The 22,600-nt window shown below is 38.2% G+C and overlaps 1 protein-coding gene across 1 annotated transcript in view; it reads right to left on the reverse strand.

Moving 5' to 3' along the window:
* HHIP (hedgehog interacting protein) overlaps positions 1-22,600 on the reverse strand; it is a 133,142-nt gene that overhangs the window by 57,988 nt on the left and 52,554 nt on the right. The window lies entirely within an intron of this gene.

Genomic DNA, 22,600 nt, shown 5'->3' on the forward strand with positions numbered 1-22,600 from the left:
AGGAGCCAAGAGAGCTGACAGGGGAACCTAGAAGAAGGAGGTTCTTTACAACCACTTTAAGCATTAAATTAACTAATTCTAGAACAACTGTTACATTAATCTGAATAACACACCATTCATTATACACTGCGATTACATGCAAATTTTGCTCTATTTTGTAAATCAAGCATAATTTAGGGTACTTTTAAATTCCATTTCTCATTTCTTAGTTGCCCCTGGTATAAACAAGCCCCTATAATGAAACACACGATGGAATCTTCAATCTCATGCTCCCATTCACTGCATTGTATTGCAAGGTAAAGTAAAACTAAAGGCAAAACTTTTTTTTTTTTTCATTTTGAATAGAGTACGGAAAGGTTATAACCGTTCTAACCATTTGGGAGATTTTCCTGCACTTCCTATCCCATAGCCAAAACAGGAAGTGAGAAAGCATCCTTCCAAAGTGAGGGCATGACGAGTTGTCACCGGGGTCACAAGAACTAGTGTCCACATTGGAAGATTTCCCCTCTATTACTATTTTGGTGTCAACCCTAAATTTGGAATTTTCTTTTACTTTCTGAATCTCCCAAATGGGGGCAAAGACAGCAATAAAAATGACAGGTGTTCTAATTCCTTTCCACTCTATCCAAAACTAAAAACTAGTTTTGCCTTTCATTATACAGTACATTAAAGACAATTCCCTCAACACTTACCTTACAGTAGACCTGGAAATCACCACAAGCTAGTTGGCAATGCTCCACTTGATGTTTCTGGGTCCCAGCTGTGTGGGAAGGTAGGATATGTATAAGGCAGAAACACTGATTGCTGGGAAAGATTGGGTTTTGTATATTTATGAGTAAAACACCCAAAAGCTAGCTATAGATAAGAGAAGGCTGATGTCTGAAAAAAAACTTAAAGACCAAAAAATATTTATTTCTCCATCAACCCAACAGATGCTATCCTAGTAAACATCACATCACTGTTCCTTTGCCCATTTGTCTACAGACTGGATGATCTCTGGCTGAGAATGGAATGTGATTGAAAAACCTGCAAGATTTTGACACCCACCAGGTTTACATTTGAAAATGCTACATGCACAGAGAAAGGATCAGTCCATAGTTTTTATGGGGAAGGGTCAGTCAACACATTTGCTATTGGCTTTTGCTAATATTTTGAAAAATCTCTTGGAAATAGCAAGTGCTTCTGATAGCTTAGCTATTAAAGCGGTATTAAACCCAAAAGCAAATATTTATTATATTGCAGCTTACAAATTCTTAGACAAAATGGCTGCCTTAGTTTTCTTTTTTGGCTTTCTTTCTTCCATTTTCATCTGGTGATTCAGCCAGCAGCTCTGCTGTTTTTTAGAAGTTCAAGCTCTCTGACAGAATGTAATAGCTTACATGGATGGGATCATCCATTTACCACTAGCAGGGGTGATTAAAATGATCAGCTTTTATTTATGCATTTTAACCTTTGATCCCAAAAGTAAAACACTGTTTACTGTAACAGATTATAAAGTGTTAGCTGGAGTTTGGCTTCACTTTGTTATTTGTATTCAAATTTGCTAATACATTTAAAGTAGCACTACAGGCAAGACTTTTTTTTAAATATTGGACAGAGTAAGGGGGGTTTTAACCCCTATAAGGTTCATTTTTGCCATCTTTGTCACATTGGGGAGATTTCCCTTTACTTCCTGTTCCATAGCCAAAACAGGAATTAAGAGGAAATCCCTGCACATTAAGGGAATCTCTTGGGGACCCCCAGGTCACCAAAACTAGTGTTCCCATTGGACAATTTTCCCTCTATTACTTTTCTGGGGACAAGCCAGAATTTGGGATTTTGTTTTACTTTCAATTATAATTGTGAATAGCACAAATAGATAGTCTCCCTAATAGGGACATAAACAGCAATACAAGCTGACAGGTGTATTAATCCATCTATCCTTTATCCAAAACTAAAAAAAAAATGCTTTGCTTATCGTTATACTTTAACACTCCCATCCCCCCCAGACTGACAATACTGTTGTTTTCTGTGTCCTGGCTCATTCCTCCAGAGTGGTGTTCCACTATTACAGGAGGTGTGCTACTAGCCAGATCACCAGGTGAAAACAGGAGGGAAAAAAGGCAAAGAAAAAAAAAACCTATGCAGCCACCATATCTATTGATCAGTATGCTGCAATATAATACATTTTTGGTTTTGGGTTTAATATCACTTTAATAGCTAAAATCCCCATGATGAAAAGTGATGTTTGGATACCTGTCACATAACTAGTGAAAAGTAGGCAGCATATGTTTACCTTATCTATAGAGGTCTGTAGAATACCATAAATATGTTGATTCTGACAGAAAACCAGATTAATTGCCTAGCAATGCTTTGATAGCCAGTTGGAACTCTCAGCTACATTTTGTGAGACTCACCAAAGACCTCCATCACCTGCCTGATGGAACATTTGCTTCTTCATACACTTATCATAACCATTATGTTGTTGTTGTTATTATTATATAATTATTTTTAAAAGATGTAATGAGAAAAAATGCAGTATTTTTAGCTTTACCATGGCTTATTGTTTATAATATACAGTATTTGTATGCGGTTCTAAAACTGCTAAAAGGTTGGAGGCATCTTCATGGGCCTCTAAGTACTCAAAAGAAGAAAAAATATAACCTTTTATCACTCACACAATTCACCAATACACTGTATCAAACTTTCTTATGATAAATAAAAATAATACAAAACAGAAGAGTAGCTTTCTAGAAATCTGAAAGCATGCAACATCCATATAAATATACTAACTTCACGCCTCAAGGGCATTCATTCTCTGATTCAGTACAGCTGTATCAAGCCTGGTTTAAATATTTTTGACATCAATACTATATGCTATGTTCACCAGGTGAAATCATTATCCAGTCCACCGATATTTACAACAAAGGAATTGAATTACACGCATAACGTAAAACAATAATGAAATTTAAAGAGAAAGAACACTCTAAATAACTGTTGAGTAAATAATTCACCTAAAAATAATGACTGACATACCATCTGAAATTCAAACCCTCGGAATGTGGATCTGTAATGTACAAATCCACCAAAACTTCTCTCTTTAGGTAATTTAAACAGTTTGCAGAGTCTGGGAGGGATATTTACCCTTTCAGTACCTTGAAAGCTCAATTAAGCATCATTTTAGGAATGTACAGATGATAGATATTTAGTTATGGATGAAAAACCCTGTGGGTTTGCTGGATTTTCCTGTCTTGGTAGTGAAAGTAGACAAAAAAAAGGCAAAGAATAATAACAGATAAGCAAAAATATTAAGGGCGCTAGAAGGCAGTGTGGTACGTGATTCGGCGCATTGCACTGCTCCCTTTTTGTTTGTTTTGCACCAGCTTTATCTGAAGTTTCCCTTCAATGTCTGGCAGCATAGTGTGTTGTGATAAAATGCAGATATTCTGCATTTTATCACAGCACACTGCACTGTAGAACTAGGCTGCATTGCAGTGCGAATGGGACACACAGGAAACAATGGTTTCCTGGGTGTCCCTGTGGTTACAGACCTTTTACCATGCAGTAAAACACCTGTAACAGCACATAGTGTGCATTAGCCCTAAACAAGGCAATTTAAAGAGTAAATTGTTGAAAAAAAGAGTAACTTTTGTTGAAAACAATCCCCTCTGGATGATCAATGTACATTGCAAGGATTTTAACAAACTTTGTAGCAGATTCCAACGTAGGATGTCCCATTATGTCCTTGGAATACTGATTCCTGAATGGAATGACTGTGTTCAATATATTCAGATGATGTATTTTAAGAGTTCTAATGAGTAGTTGCATTGTCTGCATCCCTCTAGAAGTAAATAGCCCTTAGGGGGTATCTCACCAAAATAAATATGATTCCTACTGCAGAGGATTCCTAAAAATGACATTTCTGGGGACGTTCTCTACACCAACTGTGTACAGAATTCCTCCTAGTTGCCATATTGCATTGGACTTTACAGAAAATTACAGCGGCTGCAGATTGAAAGGGAAAATACATTTTTATTAACGTTAAATTAGAATATGGCTTGTGTAGGCATTTTATATATATATATATATATATATATATATATATATATATATATATATATAAACACACACACACACTATATTGCCAAAAGTATTGGGACGCCTGTGTCTGGGAACTCTTCTGGGAAGGCTGTCCACAAGGTGTAGGAGTGTGTCTATGGGAATGTTTGACCATCCTTCAAGAAGTGCATTTGTGAGGTAATGCATTGATGTTGGATAAGAAGACCTGGCTTGCAGTCTCCGCTCTAATTCATTCCAAAGCTGTTCTATCGGGTTGAGGTCAGGACTCTCAGTGGAGTGCTGTGCAGGCCAGTCAAGTTTCTCCACCCCAAATTCACTCATATCTTTATGGACCTTGCTTTGTGCACTGGTGTACAGTCATTTTGGAACAGGAAGGGGACATCCTTAAACTGTTCCCACAAAGTTGGGAGCATGAAATTGTCCAAAATGTCTTGGTATGTCGACACCTTAAGAATTCCCTTCACTGGAACTAAGCGGTCAAGCCCAACCCCTGAAAAACAACCCCACACATTAATCCAACCTCCACCAAACTTTGCACTTGGTACAATGCAGTCAGCCAAGTACTGTTTTCCTGGCAACCGCCAAACCCAGACATATCCATCAGCTTGCCAGACAGAGAAGCATGATAGGTCACTCCAGAGAACACCCCTCCACTGCTCTAGAGTCCAGTGGCGGCGTGCTTTACACCACTGCATCCCACACTTTGCATCGCACTTGGTGGTGTAAGTCTTGGATGCAGCTGCTCAGCCATGGAAACCCATTCCATGAAGTTCTCTATGCACTGTTGTTGTGCTAATCTAAAGGCCACATGAAGTTTGGAGGTCTTTAGCAATTGATTCTGCAGACAGTTGGCGACTTCCACACACTGTGCGCTTCAGCATGCACTGACCCCGCTCTGTCATATTGCATGGCCTACCATCTCATGGCTGAGTTGCTGTTGTTCCCAGTTACTTCCACTTTGTTATAATACCACTAACAGTTGACCGTGGAATATTTAGTAGGAAGGAAATTTCACAGATGGAGTTATTGCACAGGTGGCAACCTATCACGGTACCACGCTTGAATTCACTGAGCTTCTGAGAGCGACCCATTCTTTCACAAATGTTTGTAGAAGCAGTCTACATGCATAGGTACTTGATTGTATACACCTGTGGCCATGGAGGTAATAGGAACACCTGAACCCAATGATTTGGAGGGGTGTCCCAATACTTTTGGCAATATAGTGTGTGTGTGCGCGTATATATATATATATATATTTTTTTTTTTTTTTTAATTCACTATATTTTTTTTCACAAAAGTGGAGTCAACCTGTAAGAAAACTGCTTAAATATTAAGTGTAGTTACTCAGAGTTACCAATCACCTTTTGTATTTTATTAGTTTGCATCATTCAGAATCCGATGGCTGATTGGTTGCTATGGGCTACTGCACATTACAGATTGCTGTTTACCTTATAAGATATATCCCACATTATTCATGGCCTTTATAAAATCAGCATTTGTCTCTTACAATGACTGGAAACAGAAAAGTGATGTTTTGCAGCCTTTTCATTAACATCAGCATGTAATTTACACACTGTTACAGTCATCAAACTTTGCAGACTCTGAAGGTGTAGCAAATGCCAAGAAAAGCAAATCATCACAATAATGCCCCATGCTTCTATAAAAGCAATTATCCAGTCCTGAATTTATGGCATTTAAATGGGCAAGCCCTACACTAAGGAAAACATTTTCTGAACTGCATCACACAAAAAAATAAAAACAGCATTGATTTCTTTATGTAAGAAAGAAAGAACTCTTAAACATGTCACACTACTGTTTTAACCAAATAAATCACTAATTAAAACATTTAAATTAAGCAATTTCTGTTTACACATCGTTGTTCTAGATACAGATGGGATTTCTACATTTTTTAAATGACTAAACGTTCAAAAAGGATTTGTATGCCTAACAAAATCAAAACAGGGATTATCTTGCACTGTGTGTGGGATACTGCAATAGTCTATACAGTGCATGAGAACGGAGCTGGCACTCAGCAGAGCAGCGCACACATTTCAGTAATAACAGGGTATGAGGCATACAATTTCAAGGAACACCCACACTGAAAATTATTCTTTCCAAACAGAGAATTGTTTGGGAACACGTTAGGTTAATTGGCTCCTTGGGATTCCTCTCAAGGAAACAGAGAACATTGAAATGTACACATGTGTATGTAAACCAATGAAGTATTATCTGCTTTCCTAGATTCAGCTATGCAAGATAATAGGAACAAAACTAAAAAAGAGTGAATTTCCTGAGTCTTCATGAACAGCATTCTTGGCCCGTGGGGTAGGTGAAAGGTGCTCCTCCACAAAAATGTTGGCCTTTCAGGCTTGTCGTGCCTCTACTCTTGTCATACTCATTAGGACTTCCACAAATAACACTTGAGAGGGATATCCAATTACAAGATGAACTCATGCATGAAGTGTGAACAACTCCTTATAGCACTGACAAAGCAATCCATCAGATGTACAGTGCTAGGTTTATTGCATTGCACGGTACAGAAAAATCAGAATGCTGTCCAAATAGGCCTTTACACAAAAAATGGCATAATCAGCATCTTGGGCTTCCTAAAACTTGCTAAGCAAATGGCCAAAAACACAAAGATTAGAATAATTTCAAACATTACTGAAACAACATTTAACTGATCATCTTCACCTGCTAAATTATAACACAAATGATTTCTCTTTTTATAACATACTGTATATTTTATAGTATTCTACCATACATTTGTTAAACCATGTACATGCATATGAATAAATAGATTAGTATAGCCTGTAGGCTCCTACTCTGTAGGTGGCCTGCCAGAGTAAATCTGTCTAAGTCTAGGTTCACACCCAAGCATTTTGCGGTGCATTTTGCAGTCCATTTAACATGATTTCCTACGGGACATGTTCACATCTCTGCGTATTCACCTGGTGCATTTTTTGGAAAGGGTAAGGGACTTTTCTAAACCAAAATGTTTTGGTTCAATAGACTTCAATGGAGACGCTGCAGAAATGTACATAGTGCCTTTTTGATGCGCCTTTGCTACGTTTTAATCTGCCCAGCAACAAGTTGGGAAACATGCAAAACGCATCAAAAACACATGAAAAACGCATGTGCAAAAATGCACCGCAAAAACGGATCAAACACAAACTGCATTGGTGTGAACCTAGCCTTAGGCTGGCCATACACAGATCTTTTTTTTTTCAGTTAGCTATCAGGCTGATAAAAAAAAAAAAAACTGTACAGACTGACTGATCCACACATTTGAGGTGGATCAAGGGATCCACCCTGCTGCGTTATTTTATTCTTACAGCAGGGACCTCCGCTGTCAGAACAGGGATGCTATAGATTGATTGATCCCAGGCAATCACTCTGATGATTTGAATTCAATGCTGATGTGAAATTCCTGACAAGTATTGAGATCAGTGGTTCAGACACTCATTTACAGCATTTTTATTTCAGGATTGTGACTGAAAGATATTGATCTCAGACACAGCCAGCCATCTAGTATTTTCAGAAGGAAGACTGCAATGGAAGCCACCATCATACTTCTCTAGTGAGAGAGTCACTTTAAATCCACTATGCAGGTAACTGGTAATAAGCTGTAACAAATTTGATATATGAATATCAAATAGCAGCAATTATAGATACATCTACAACAAATGAATTTGGTGTGTTTATGTGGTTTTTGTGCAAACATTTTTGTTTTCACAATATGCTTGATGATATCCAACATTCATATACTGTATGCGACCTGATCATTTCTATAGAAGGCAACGCTCTGCAGGCTCCTAGGGAAAAAATAATAAATACACATTTGTTACCTGCAGAAAGTTGTGCATTTATTATTGTTTTAAAGTGAATTTATCCTTTAAACTGGCATCATCGGCAAAAAAAATATATATTTCAGAAAGAGCGAATCTACAGATAGACAACAAAAAATGGCCTGAGGAACAAAGCATATGAGAAAAGATTGGAGGAACTGAAAAGAGAAATATGGGATTACAAAAAACAAACACACATACTCACCTATGTACATGCAGCATCTATCCAATGCTGCAGCTGTTCTCCGCCAGGTCTAGAACTGAGAACCAAGTGAGCACATGAACGGTTCTCGGTCTTCACTGAGCAGAGAGCATTGACTCTTAGGCTGGCCATACACTATACAATTTTATTACAATTTCCTTTTGATTTACCTTCAACTATGTAGTGCGAGGACCTGTCTAATTGGATACAATTGAAAGTGTTGTTTAGGTTTGACCTCATATTATATGGTTTTTGGTAAATCTAAACCAAAATTCTCAAACAAATTGTATAATGTATGGCCAGGCTTAGTCACTGATTCTCTGCTCTGCCCCTCCAAAGCTCCCTGGTGCACTGGGCTGTGCAAGGGGTAGGAGCTTCTGACTCAGGCTCTCAGTGGAGTGCTGAGTAGATGCTGGTCAGGCATGTGAGCAGATAATGTCAAGATCCCTGCAGAGCCTGGAGTGGCCCGCTGTTGGCTGAATCTGGGGCCCAGGAATGCATAACTAAGGAGAAGTGTATCCAAAACAGCTTTGGTAATTTCTCATTTTTGCTTTTTCTTGGTCTGTTACTATACCATTATTACTGTATTCATAGACATAGTACAGTGAGTGACTGTACAGTCACTGTTAGGACCAGGTGAAAAAGGGGAAAAAAAGGAAAAATGAACATTAAAGTGGTAATAAACTCTGACTCTCCCAAGCTAAATTTCAAAGAAGGAAGTATAGTAAAGCATTTTAAACAAGTACACACTAAATAAAAGCCCCATTGCATGTTTCTTACTTTTTTTTTTTTTTATTTCCTTTTTGGGTGCAGCCACTGCCATCCTAACTACTGTCACAATCTGTAATCTCGTGCATACATGGTCATTCTGTAGCAAGCTCGTTCATTTTGTGAATGGGAATGAAGTCTCGCGGTATCTCAGAGCTGTGCTGTGGGCACAGGAAATAACAGAGCCCTGGCATGTCTTTAAAGGATTTACGGCATGATGAGTGTGAGTAAAAAGAGACAAACTTAATCAAAAGTAACAGGATGAATTACAAGCAAACAATCAGGCTGGAAGGATTTCACACCCAGCGATCAGTTAAGTGATTAGTAATGCCTTATATGGAGGAAAATGGACAGGATGAGTTTACTACCACTTCAACATAGCCACAACATCTAACGACCAGTAAGCTGCAATACATTACATATTTGTCTTTTAGTTTAGATACATCTTAAAGAGGAGCTTCGCCCAAACGGGGAAGTTCTGCTTTAAGGCTTCCTTCTTCACTCCTCTTTAAGAATTGGAACTTTTTTTTCAGTGGGTGGGAATGGGTCCCCATATAATACCAAGCCTAGGCAATTCTCCTCCCCCCTTCTCTCCCCCCAGTCTTCTGGGACACGTCATAGGTCAAAGAAGACTGGGAGACCATTCACAATGCACAACACAGTTCACGAATGTACAGTGGGCACTCGGCTGTGAAGCTGCAAGCTGTCACAGCCGGGTGCCCAAAGTTAAGATGCTGGCACAGGGGACTGAAGCCGGGTGCAGAAAACAGTACTGGTGAGCACAGCGAAGGATCCTGGGACAGGTGAGGTTTTCTTTTTTATTAAAAGTCAGCAGCTGCAGTTGTTGTAGCAGTTAACGTTTAATTTTTACTAATATGAATGGAGCTCACCATTAACATATACGAATATACTTAAGGAAATAAGGAACATGATCTAAATGTTTAAATATATTTAGGCTGTGAATAATGTTCAGGAGGGCAGTATATCCAGTATGAAGCTAGGATCAAGAACACAGGGACGTGACCTCAAACCAGCAGGAGAAAATTCAAGAATAATGTTAGAAAGTGTAATTTTTCTGACATAGTAGTACATGCATGGAACATACTTTCAGCAGAGGTAGTGGGTCAATCAACAGTGAGTGAATTTAATTCTATCCCAAAAAATGGCTGAAGTTAGCTTTTAATATCAGGCAGACTGGAATATTCTGCTTACAATGGGAGTATAATAATTTACAAGCTAGCACTATGGAAGTGCATAATAGATAGAGCAAATAGGACACCTCATGGGGCATATGTATGGGCAGACACATTACAATGGCTGCTTAAATAAGTACCTTCCCTGCAGTTTGCAATTGGGCATCACTATGCCAGCATATACAGTATGTAACAGTATCAGAAACATTTTTGGTATATCCATACCAAAAATATCACAAATACCATCAAGAACACTATAATTGCAGTTCTAGCAGGATTAAATTACCAGATGAATAGGATACCCAAGCCTGCCCACAAAATTCCTTTGCAGCAATAACCACTGCTGCTCCTTTGAAACAATGACATCTGGATAGAGCCAATACAGCCCAAGGGAATGAACCTTGAAACAATTGGCAACCAAAGAATTTAATTATTAAATTCTGTTTTCAAAAATCCAAGTTGGCTCAGTTTAGGAATAAACCCTCCTACATTTTGTGGCTGTGCACTCTAAATCCTCAAAATTGGTTATCTTTTACAATTCACTGTCAAACATAAAAAAATAATAATATTTTTTTCACAGAGAGTAAAGGGGATCACAGATAAAGCAGCATTTCCTCTCTAAAGTTGGCCATAGATGTTTTTTTTTTTTTTCGTTCAGCAAGTGGGCTGTATAAAAGAAACTAACAAATTCCTCTATCGACAAGAACAAGGTGGATGGAGGAAATCCCTCCCAGAAGAAGATTGTATTCTGACAGCAGGACTCACCACTGTCAAAATACACTGATCAGTGGCTGCAGTCTCTGGTTGACAACAATTTTCCAGTATTTCCCTTCAAGCAATCAACTGTTGAGCCGGGATGGCAACACAGATCTAAATCTATCTGGGCCCTGCTGAACCAAACAAATTTTGATCAGTATATGGCCAGCTTTACTCCTAATTGAGGAAGACATCTTGCTATATTGGTAATTCAAGTAATGGGCAAGTTCCTTAGGGACTAGAATTCAGCACCTCGGAAAACCTTCAAGAAACGGCTAAATGAAAATCCTCAAAAAAAAAATACTGGACCAGCTAAAGCTATACCCAAGCTAGTTGAGAAGACCTCATCCCTCTAAAACAGGGGTGGGCAACTGTGGCCCTCCAGCTTTTCTAGAACTACAAGTCCCATTAAGCATTGCAAACCTGACAGTTACAAGCATGACTCCCAAAGGCAGAGGCATGATGGGACTTGTAGTTCACCAACAGCTGGAGGGCCACAGTTGCCCACCCCTGCTCTAAAACCTAGAATTCACCAGAATGTGCTTGTTCCACTTAAAAAAATTACAGGTAACTAAAAATCAAAGAAATCCAACTTTCGAAGATCAAAAAAAAAGACAAAGGACTAGTCACAAGTAATGCCTGTGGTGCCCCTGCAGCGGATCCTTCTCCATTACCTACCTAACATGCTTTATTCTGCACTGTACTAAAGCCAAAAGAGCACCAAAATGAAATCATAGGAGTCCAACATTTTTATTTCTTCTTTCAGTTCCACATGAAAGTAATGGATGCAAAACATTGAAGAAATACTTATAGGAGGTATTGATGAATGAAAAACACTAGCAATTACTTCTAAAATATGAACAGTGAAAAGTGGCAAAATCACCACTGATAATAAGTCTTAACCCAAAATATGCATCAAGAGTTGACATAGTTATAAATATTCCAAGGTCAAAAGGGTTCAATATTGAGTTGACCCACCCTTTGCAGTTATAACATCTTCAACTCTTCTGGGAAGGCTGTCCACAAGGTTTAGGAGTGCGTCTATGGGAATATTTGCCTATTCTTCCAGAAGCGCTTACAGAGAAATGAAGGTTCTATAACTTTTATCATAGGTGTATTTTAAATGATAGAGACAGAATATTAACCAGAAATCCAGAAAAAACACATGATACAAATGTTATAAATTGACTTGCAGTTCAGTGAGTAAAATAATTATTTGATCCCTAACCCTTGTTGGCAAGCACAGAGGTAAGACGTTTCTTGTATTTGGTTACCAGGTTTGCACACATCTCAGAAGGGATTTTGGTCCACTATTCTTTACAGATCTTCTCTAAATCATTAAGGTTTTTGGGTGTTGCTTGGCAACTCAAAGTTTCAGCTACCTCCCTAAATTTTCTATAGCATTAAGGTCTAGAGACTGGCTAGGCCACTTCATGACCTTAATGTGCTTCTTCTTGAGCCACTACTTTGTTGCCTTGGTGGTATGCTTTGGGTCATTGTCATACTGGAAGACTCATCCAAGACCCATATTCAGTGTTCTGGCTGAGGGAAGAAGGTTCTCATCCAAGATTTTACAATACATGGCCCCATCCATTGGATCCTCAATGTGGTAAAGTTGGCCTGTACCTTTAGCAGAGAAACAGCCACAAAGCATAATGTTTCCACCTCCGTGCTTGACTGTAGGGGTGGTGTTCTTATGGTCATAGTCAGCATTTTTCTTCCTCCTAACACAGCGGGTTGAGAGCTCAATTTTGGTCTCATCTGACCACAGCACTTTCTCCCAATCCTTCTCTGAATCATTTATATGTTCATTGGCAAACCCCAGATGGGCCTGCACATGTGCCTTCTTGAGGGGGGGGTCCTTGTGGGCATTGCAGGATTTAAATCCATGGCAGTGTATTGGGTTACCAATGGTTTGTTTGGTGACTGTGGTCCCAACTGCCTTGAGATCATTCACAAGCTGTTCTCGTGTAGTTCTGGACTGATATCTCACTTTTCTCATGATCATCCTTACCCCATGAGGTGGAACCAAGCTTCTTGCTGATGGTCTTGTAGCCCATTCCAGCCTTGTGCAGGTCTACAATCTTGTCCTTGACATCCTTTGACAGCTTTTTGGTCTTGCCCATGGTGGTGCCCAAGAAAGAGATTCTGTGGACAGGTGTCTTTTATACACATAACGAGTTGTCGTTAGGAGCACCTTCTTAAATTGACAGGAATAAGCTGTGTATCATATGAGCACACAGCCAGTCTGTGTGAGCCAGAATTATTGTTGGTTGGTAGGGGAGCAAATGCTTATTTTACTCACTGAACTGGAACTCAATTTATAACACTTGTATCATGTGTTTTTTCTGGATTTTTGTTCGAAATTCTGTCTCTATCAGTTAAAATACACCTATGATAAAAATTATAGACCCTTCATTCCTTTGTAAGTGGGCAAACTTACAAAATCTGCAGGGGATCAAATAATTATTTTCCCCACTTTATATATATATATATAAAAATTATTTTTTTATTGTGGATAAAAGGCAGAAGTATGTGAACTTTACAACAAAATTGAAACAATAATAATAAGAACAAGACACATTTGACTTGAAAAATAACAAAACAAAAAAAAAAAGCTGCATTATGTATGCATAGCATAACCAAACATCAACTTGCAATGTTGGAGTCTTTACTAACAACACAGGATAAAACACAGGGCAGGGTAGAAGCTATACAAATCTATTTGTTGATCCATAACCAGAATCATTGGAATGCTGTTATTCTCTACCCAATAATGCTATTATTCTGACAGTTCTAAATGTTATAGATTATATATAACCCAGGTTGTTTAAGATTCAAGCTGCAGCTGAACCTTCCCTGGATTTAGTCCTGGAGCTGTGCTGCAAAGCAGGGCAGATTCATTGTGCAGAAAGTGCTACAATTTATGTTCACTGGTTTTAGAGTAGAATTCTAAAGCAGCTGACTAGAAGAAGGCCTTCATAGTTTGGATTTGGTCACATTCTTCTGTGCATTGCTGAACTGTGTCTATGACCAATGCACATTCTATAAAGGTTAAGAAAATGACAATGGTGGTTCTGATGAATGAGCAGTGATATCCTTAAAGTTCAGGAGTCAGTAAAATATCTAGCTTTATCTAAAAAATATGAAATATAAATTTATGTGCCTAGCCTTTTTAATGATGCCAGAAACTAGTTTTGTTATTATTAGTTTGAATACAGCCTACTTCTGAGTTTTTGTTGACTGCCTCTGAACATGCAAATTCCATAACAATAAAAATGGGAGTTAACCTTACTGTTCAAAGCTGCCCATTAGGAATGAAGTAATTGCAGCTGGAGTCACATGAAATGCCCTGGCAAAAGATCATAACAAGCCTACCAAGTTTCATAGATATGAATGGCTGCTGACAGATTTAATACTTTTACCATGCATACTTTGAAGTAAAGGCAACTGTCACTGCCACTCAGATGTCTAAGGCAGAGACTGGACTTTTAATAGGGCAAGCCTGATATTGTACTCCATATCTGTGGTTTTCACCCATGCTGCTAATTTCAGTCAACTAGAATATGTACTGTAGTACGTAATCGTTATATGGGAAGATACTCAAGTCCAACAAGCCTCAATTTAAAGATCTACTAAACATTTAGTCAATAAATTGCAACCAGATAATTTTTTTTCCTTTTTTTTTGTCCTAGTTATCCAAAAATTCCTTTTGTTTATGATTATTATATTAAAGCTAATAGGAAATAATCTGTCTCACTATTTCTTGTACCTTTATGATTATGTTAATCATAGTTATCAATATGAATGCACACCCAACACATTAATTACTGCTAAATCTAGATAAGCTATGGCATCCATTTGTAGAACATAAAGTTGTAATTCATGATAAGAGGTATGTGTATGAAAAAGGGTATTGTAATAAAAAGAACTATATTATAGATGTAAGATGCTGTAGTGTCTTGAACAGCAAATTATCAATAATAGGATCTCTAAGCACTTATACAAAAGGTCTTCAAAGTTCCAAACTTCAGAATCAAGGCACTTCATTAACTCCCACATTCTATAAAAAATAAAATAACTCCAAACAAGGCATTGCCCAATTTTTTGAAGCCAACCCATATGAGTGTTGGAACCTGGGCAATCCATGCAATTTTGGGTATAAAAACTGAGCTAATATACAGCTATGTATGCATATATGTTGGGTTGATGAACATAAACTTAGGGAGTTGGTGTGTTCTGCTTAAATTTCTTATCTCACTCTCCATGTTCCATCACAGAAAACAAGGGTCTTTGGAAGGAGTGTCCACTTTTAGTGGACCTGGGTTAAGCTTCCTATGCTACTAAGCAACTAAAGAATTTATATGAAAATTGATAAGCATGAGATTATTTTTTACCCAATCTGGCTGGGAAGGGAATTGGAAGGATTTTATGTCTAAAAGTCACTCTTTGAAGAACACTTTTGCTGCATGACTTTTTCAAAGAAAACAATTACTGACCAGCAGATTATTATTGCTTTCCCCAATAAATAATGACACCAGGGATTTCTTTATGCTTGTCCCTATCTCTTCTATATATACACAAGTATATGAATATCTGGTCAATGTATACACGCATGTTATGTTAAAAAAGAGGTCAGACATATCTTCAGCATTCACACATGATCAAATCTATGTGTATACTTAACGTGAACCTATGAGCAGGCTATGCATTTTGAAATATTTGCATATTTTTACCAGCAGAAAAAAAGCTTTGTTTCAAGCCCTCAGTGACTTCTGCATAGGTGTAGGCAGTGCGGTGTACATTAGCCTCAATATTTACACAGCAGAAGCACTTAAGTTATTCATGTCATTCTCTCAGGACCTTGCAGCGGTGACTCAACAACCTTCCAGCCTGCTACCATAAGAAACATGGGGTACCACTCCAGATATAGATCCTTCAGCTCTGGTGACTCCTACAAATGGGTGCAGACAGCTAAGAGCCTGTGCATTGGCTCTATAGCATATACTGGAAAGGAAGAACACCCCAGCACACCAACCTGGCCCTAAAGGAAAATTAAGAAGATGGCTTCAGCTTGATTCCACCAAGGCCACAACACAATGTATTTCACCCCGCCCTCAGGGCTTAATCATGGACCTCCAAGTATGATTTTTCTTTTTTTTGCCATTCCCAGACTACTCTTTTAAATGCATTTCAGCGAACATGTAGTACAGCTTTAAAAGTGCAAAACATTTTGAAACCTATAGCTTCAACCTCTTTATTTCCAAGTGCAAGTGGTTTTCTGTGGTGACTTAAATTTGGTCAGCTTCCTACTTTTACAGTATTCTGTATGACACAATAATATTTTTTATAAGGTGATCACACCCCCTATTTAAATTCCATTAGTCTTTCTTTGTAGCCAATGCCCTTATTCTCCTTTAAATGTTACTGCCTGTCTCTGTGCTGTGTTAAGTTTCAGATCTTCCAATTCGAATAGCTGGTTTACAAAACTGAATTGCATATCCATGGTAAGGCACTACTAATTCTTTGTATTGGAGAAAATAATGTCTCTCTCAAAAGCTCAAAAGTAATAGTAGAAATGATCTTGTTATCCTAAGTCACTGTAGAATGATATTGTACTGTGTTATAAAGTCTGTAATCTACAAGAACCCCTAGGCAAGTCCCATCTTTGGGTCAACCTATAATCACCCCCCCCACCACCACCACCAACACTGCATGATTTTCTTTGCATGGCTATGTTAGGATCCTTAAGATCCCTGCATTTATCCACACTGAATCTTATTAGCCATGCAGTTTCCAAATTTACAAGTGTGTCTAGGTCAGCTTGCAAATTGGATGCATTTTCCATGGATTGAATTACACTACAAAGCTATCTGTCATATGAAAACACAAAATTAATACTTTTAATCCCAAACACAAAAACAGGTTAAAGACAAGGTGGACTTCAGCTACATGTTTTTTTGTTTTTTTTTACATTTTACTGCTTAGTTAAATTACTGCTTTCCCACTTTGGAGATTACACATCGCTTCCTGTCCTGGTGACCGCATAGGAATAAAGAACACAGTAAAACCTGACAGAGGTGCTAACCCCTTTGGATGTGTCTTTGAGACAATATTCTATTTAACTATCCCAATAAAACTTAAAGCTGAACTCAGGCAGAGATTAATTGAAACTCTGTATTCATTAATACAATGCTCAGCATAAATGAGTACACCCCAACAGATTTGTCAGAAAACCTTTACTTTCTTTTCAAAATCAACATTTTCTATGGGACACTATACTACAAAATACTCCCACAAATACTCCTAACAAATTCATTCAAGACCATGTTGAAAAAATGAATACACCCCAATGAAAGTCTTAGGAGCAAAGCAAAATTTTAGATAATAAACTCCTAATTAACTAGAATTCAACTACAGGTGAGCCTAATTATTTATTTAACAGATGTCCAGCACACAGTTGATTATAAAAGGGCATTACTTAACCTATTGACGCCAATCGCATGCAAATATGCGGCCTCTCGGCATCTGGGCCTTGATGCCGTGCGCCCGCATATTTGCGTGCAATTAAAAAATACATATGTGCTGAGAGCGCGTGCCCTGCGCGCTCCCAGCACATATGTCCACTACTTCTGGAAAGGTCCCCTTTCAATCAGGACCTTTTTCGATCATGTGACTGCCGTGAAGGCGAATCACTGTGGTCACATGACCCTAAAACCCTGCCCCACCTCCCGGCTTCTGAAACTCTTAAAGGGTCGGGAGGCTCCGGCGCCAAGAGATTAACAAAGAAAACCCCTTTCCACTTAATGCTGTCAGCAATGGCACCACATGGAAGAGAAATGTCACAAGGCCTGAGAAAGAAAATTATTTCTTTACACAAGAAGGGTAAAGGCTACAAGTAGATCAACAAAGCTTTACTTATCAGTCAGAATACTGTAGCAAAAGTGATACAAAAATGTAACAAAGATGGAACTGCAACCATCCCAGAGACGTCTAGGCCGTCCATGGAAGTTAACAACTCAACAGGCACAAAGAAAAATGCATGGTGTCTACAGTGAAACATGGTGGTGGCAGTGTCCTTCTGTGGGGCTGCATGAGTGCAGCTGTTGTCGATGAGCTGCATTTCATTGATGGTATCGTGAATTCACAGATGTACTGCTCTATACTGAAAGAGAAGATGCTACCATCACTACATGCCTTTGGTCATCATGCACTTTTCCAACATGACAAGGATCCAAAACACACATCTAAGGACACTGTTGTATTTCTGAAGAACAGGGTGAAAGTGATTCAATGGCCAAGTATGTTTGCTGATCTGAACCCAGTCGAACACTTAGGGGGAATTCTGAACAGACAAGTTGAGCGTCATTCCCCATCCAGAATCCAGGCTCTAAAAAGTTTGTTCTTGATGAATGGAAAAAGATAGATGTTGCAATATGTCGCCACCTTGCTCATTTCCTGCCTAGAAGACTTGGTGCTGTCCTTACAAATCATGGAGGTCATACAAAATACTAGATGTAGTATTTTTTGTCGTGGAATGTATTCATAGTTGCATCAACTAAGTTGAGTAAAACTGAAGATTTTGTAATTTAATATATATTGTTAACCTTACTTTCATGTAATGAGCTAAACAGATGTTTTATAAAAATTAGTTTTGTCAGAATTTTGGAAATTGTTCTTGTGCTCATTGAGATATTGATTGAAATCTTACTTTTCAAAAGGGGCATACTCATTTATGCTGAGCACTGTACATCATTAAAAGTTTTTTGTAAATGTAAGCAGTGTAAGTACCTGAATTTAACCTGATACCAGCCTCTTGCAGTCTCTGTATAGCAGGGCTGGAGTGTATGGGTAAGTAGCAGCACAAGGAGCCATGCTGAGATAAACTATGCTTACAGGAGTATAAAGCAGAGTAACAGGGGGACAGACTGATCATTGTTCTGCTTCTTCTTTCACTGTTCATTCACAGGCTGGGGCAAATCCAGAATGACATGGGCTCAGAGAAAGTAGGTTGAATGATGCTGGCTTTCAGAGTGAGGACACCTAATGACAGAAGGAAAGTACGGTGGGGGAAATATCTGAATTAGCGCAGTATATTTCAGTAAAAGTTTTTATGTTATCTTTAAATTGGCAAATTTTTTTTAACTGGTCATTTTTTACTAGAGTCCTGTTTTAATTCACACATTAGGTATTTGTGATGAACTGTGCCATATGCAATAGTCCAAAGTGCAAAAACAGTACATCCATAGTCGCCCCCCTGTCTAAATTTCTCACTTCCTCATAAAAAAGTAGATTTATATACCAACGTCTGTTGCTCCTTAAAAAATCCTTTGTAAAATCTTTTTAAATCTGAAATTCCATTCGGCTTTGATTTAGCTCATAAAACTCAGATTGAGCAGTGTGAATGAAATTTGCAATTCTTTAGCTTTTTAACTGATGCTAATTCAGTTTCAGGAGCTCATTTTGGATACCAGACAGCAGAGAGACCAGAAGAGACAAAAACCTTTAACTAGGAACCAATGGGCACATAGTTGTGTACTGGAACAGGCCAACATTTGCTTGGTGGGTGGTTCCTCTCTCTTTGACAAAAGTTGATAATTCGATCGGCATTTGTTGAACACCCCAGTAGGATATTTTGGCTGAACAGTAGCTGCATCCAATCAGATGCAGCTGTTGTTTGGGTATTTTGACAGCCAGGGTGGTCAGTTATCAAAAAATAATGGCTGCTGTGGGAAATTTGTGTATGCCAATAAAAAGAATGACCAAAGGTAAATCTTTTTTTAGTTTTGGATAGGATGGAGAGGGATTAGAACACCTGTTTTATTGCTGACGGTACCCCCATTAGATGGATTTACCCTCTCCATTTTTTCTGTCTACTGTTATCACCAAAAGTGAAAGAAAATCCCAAATTGTGTGTCACCAGAACAGAAAAAGAGAGGAAATCATCCAATAGGACCAATAGTTCTTGTGATCCTGGTGACAATTAGGGACTCCCTCACTTTGGTTTCGTCTATAGCATAGAAGGTAAACGGAAATATCCCCATTGGGGCACAGATGGCCAAAAACACTGACAGGGGTTATAACCCTCCCTCTCTCTATCTAAAATGGAAAGAAAAAGTTTGCCTTTAATCCTTCAATTACGCTTTAAGTCTGCCATTTATCAGAACTCCTATTTAATTCTCCATCCTTGCTAGAAATATATAGCCTGTGACTTGGGCTTCTTAAAATACAGCTTCAACACTTTCTGAGTCATTGATCTGAAACAAATATGCAGATATTTGAATACATACTGACTTTACTGGCCTTAAACTTGTATGACTGCAGTAAAAATGTTGAAGCCAGAGACATTCAAACAACTAGCATTTTAGGGAGTTTAACAATGATATATCTCACAGTACAGGTTTCCTTCAATGTGTATAAACCTTAACAATATATATCTCTGATTTGTTCCCTGTTGCTCTGGTAAACATACAATTGAAAGTGTTTTGTTGTATCTGTTCAATAACTGCAAAAATTACCCGATTATTAGTGATTATGATTAGAGATGGGGAAGTGGGTTTGAATAGTTAAGCTAAAGAAAAATGGACAAGGCTGACATCACTCAGACCACAAAAATGCCGTGCTCTGTTAAGCTCTGTACTCACGGTCCAAATATTGTCCGAAATCAGCCAATACAGTAGACATTTGGCCCATGTGTACGGTTCCTTGTTTGACAGAAACCGATCTCTCGGCCAGCTTCTTTCGAACAAGCCTGCTGGAAAACATCGACCGATCAGCATCTGATCAGTGCTCTGGTGGGGGGTGGTCCCAATGTCAGAAAACAATAGCTCAGCAGGGAGAACGCTGTACTAAAATTGCATCTTTAGTACAGTGACCTCCTGGCAAGCTCCTCATTTTTGTTTTTGTTCAACCCATTGCCATGTGTACCGGGCTTTAGGAGATTAGGGCATTTCTCACAGATCAATGGGTATTTTTCTGTACTTGCATAGTCTTTTAAGGAATAAAACATGTAGAAATGTTCATGTACTGGCGATACATGTTGCATATTTTTTTTTCCATTGTGCACTGAAATACACTTTAAGTATACTTTTGCAGCTATCATGTTGTACAATATCACCACTACTGGAGCTCAAAGCAGCCCTGAATAACTAAGGGAGAAACATCCCTTAAAAAAGGTTATATCCTTTAGATAATTTACAAATTTTTAATGGTAATTTCAATAAAAAATTACATAAGGTTTCAAAGCTGTAGTAAAAAATGTCTTGTTATTGTTTCAGCATCTTTACACACTTGCTAAGCAGCACCTTGCTGGAAGAAAATAATTATTCTACTTGTACTCTTGAAACCACATAATGAAAAACACATGCACTCAATCTGTTTGGTCGAAAGACATGCCACACAGCTCCAAGCTATGTGAAATAATCATATCCATGAACACACATTGAGATAGACTGACTTGAACAAGATAGTGGAAATATTTTGGCAGACATTAAAGTAAATAGCTGTGAGAAAACTAATACCAACTCATTAAGTTCCAGGGTAACTGGATTCTCCCACAAGGATGCAAGTGAGTTTAACCTTTTGAAATAATTGAAATAACAGCATTATGTCTAATTTCAAAGTCTTCACCTATATCATGTTTTTCAAATGCTTCCATGTTCTTAACTTGGTAAGAAAAATTGTCTGTTTCCCATAGCAGCAATTACATTTTAGCTTTTATTTTTTTAACTTGCAGAAGTAAAATTAAACGTGGAATCCAAACAGCTGCTATGGGCAGTAACTTAACTTTTAATCGTTCTGGCTTTCTTACAGTAAGCCTGTTATTTGCTTATTCGGGGAAAAAAGACGGGTAGATTTAGCTGCCTGGGCACCACAGTGCTTGTATTCACATTCTATTCACTTACCTACAGCTATGAACATCCAAAGGAGCAAAGAGAAGAAGCCTTGTGTAAGTTCTAAGTCACTGTGGTCGGAGCTTACACAAGGCTGAGGACTCTCAATTCACCCCGCCCCCAGGTGACAGTACTGATACCTAGTCACATGCTCCCCATATGGGAAGAACATCATAGTTCCACTAGTTTCAAGGAACCAAAACAGGCAGTTGGTGAGCATAGGGAAGGTGAACTTACAAAGGGGTGGGGTAGAATTGGTATTAATGTGAATTTAATTTTTTGCTTTGCATTGGCTAAGCATAGGTGCGTAATAAATACTTTCTAGTGAAAGGATATTTTGGCTAGTATTAGGAAAAAGGTTGTGTATAATATCCTTGCTGGAAAACTTTTTACCATCTGGTTATGATTAGAGGTATTTATTTATGACAGAGAGATGATCTTCAAGGACAAGGCACCTTACATGTGCATTTTCAGTGTAGGTTGGGTCACTCACTGAGGTCTTAAATCTATCAGAAATTTTTTGGTGATATTGCACAGCTTGTGTACTCATGATACAAACATTATACACAGACAGAATCTAATTACACTTGGCAACAAGCAAACAACACTGGAAAATCAGTTTTAGATACAGACAGACAATCTTGTACACCTGTAAATTTGGGAAGACCTATAAAATTGCATATAAGATTAAGAAATGTAGACACTGTCATTGTTTTTCCTTTTCAGTAATGAAGGTTTAGTGTATTTGTTAAAACTGATATTTAGCTCCCACCTACTAACCCCTCCACCTCGAAGTCTTATCTAAACAGGCTGAATGCCAGATGCAGATACCTCTTTCACTTCCAAGGAAAGGAGGGACACAGTAAGGTTTAAAGTGTTTGT

This window comes from Staurois parvus, unplaced genomic scaffold (assembly GCF_062004578.1).
Source record: "Staurois parvus isolate SC_StPar_1 unplaced genomic scaffold, SC_StPar_1.0 ptg000090l, whole genome shotgun sequence".
Lineage (NCBI taxonomy): Eukaryota > Metazoa > Chordata > Amphibia > Anura > Ranidae > Staurois > Staurois parvus.